Source organism: Xenopus laevis, chromosome 2L (genome assembly GCF_017654675.1).
Source record: "Xenopus laevis strain J_2021 chromosome 2L, Xenopus_laevis_v10.1, whole genome shotgun sequence".
In the NCBI taxonomy this organism is placed as follows: domain Eukaryota; kingdom Metazoa; phylum Chordata; class Amphibia; order Anura; family Pipidae; genus Xenopus; species Xenopus laevis.
Window position 1 is genome coordinate 129,620,577 of NC_054373.1, and position 509 is coordinate 129,621,085.

Here is a 509-nt window from a genome sequence, read left to right on the forward strand (position 1 = left end):
TCCCCCTCCCACTACCTATGGGGCAGCTTCAAAGCTGCAGGGCATTTTGCTCATAATGTAAGCCACTCTATATGCAGAAAGTACTGGTGACTCAAAAGTGATCAACTCTCACATCTCTAAACTACAATCCCTAGTAGCCCCCTTACTATCTCAGGCTTGTCTGCTTTCCTATAATGAGAGGGGTATTTGCCAAGTTTTATATAAAGCTTTATACTTGTAACCACTGGGTACATATGGTACACTATATATTAGAGCTGATATTACCAATGGAAATTTGGAAAACCATGTAATGTGTACAGTGCCATAAATATGAATGGGATTCACTTTGTGTTTTTAAAAAGTTGTCAAAAAATGACCCTTTTTATTAGTTATTATTTTCATTTATTATTATATGATGCTTATTTTTTAAGCATTCATTATTATCTAGTTAAGAATATCTGGCTCAGGTCCCTGGAAAATAATAGTTCACACAAACAAAGTCCTGCCAGTTGTGGCCACCTTGAAATTGC